Below are 650 nucleotides of genomic sequence, written 5' to 3' on the forward strand. Positions count from 1 at the left end.
ACGGAAATGAGTCAGGTACGCTTACCGTAACAGGACGCCAAGTGACAACCTTATATGTTATGTCTAACATACATCTCTCTATTATGGCAGTCAGGTTTATCTGCTTTAAGCACCACATAACTGATAAAATACAAAAATACTGTAAAACTTTAACTAAAAGCTCAGTGCTAAAAATTGTATGGCTATCCCAAACATAACCCATTCAGTTAAGTGGCTGAAGCTATTATGAATGTGAAATGGACTTGCACTTATATAGCGCTTGTAAAGTCTCTGGGACCACTCAAAGCACTTTTACAATGTTCATCACTACCACCTTTTTACACACATATTCAAACAGCACTGTTTGCAGACAGGCTTTGGAGATTGGATTCCCATGCATTCACACACCCAATGACACACTGGGGGGAAAGTGTGGGTTCAGTGTCTTGCCCAAGGACACTTCAGCACACTGATCCACAGCTGCCCAAAAATACAAGCCAAGGCTATTACTTGAAGTTTTGAAGCACTCAGACTTAGGTTATTCCAATCAAAACTATGATAAATTGTACATACCAGAGTGAAAAGGGCTCCCACTCCACCAACTTCATTTGGATCCCCTGTAAAAACATAAAAGTTTGGGGGTTAAGGGATGCAATTCCACTGAGTACATC

This window comes from Etheostoma spectabile, chromosome 23 (assembly GCF_008692095.1).
Source record: "Etheostoma spectabile isolate EspeVRDwgs_2016 chromosome 23, UIUC_Espe_1.0, whole genome shotgun sequence".
Taxonomy (NCBI): Eukaryota; Metazoa; Chordata; class Actinopteri; order Perciformes; family Percidae; genus Etheostoma; species Etheostoma spectabile.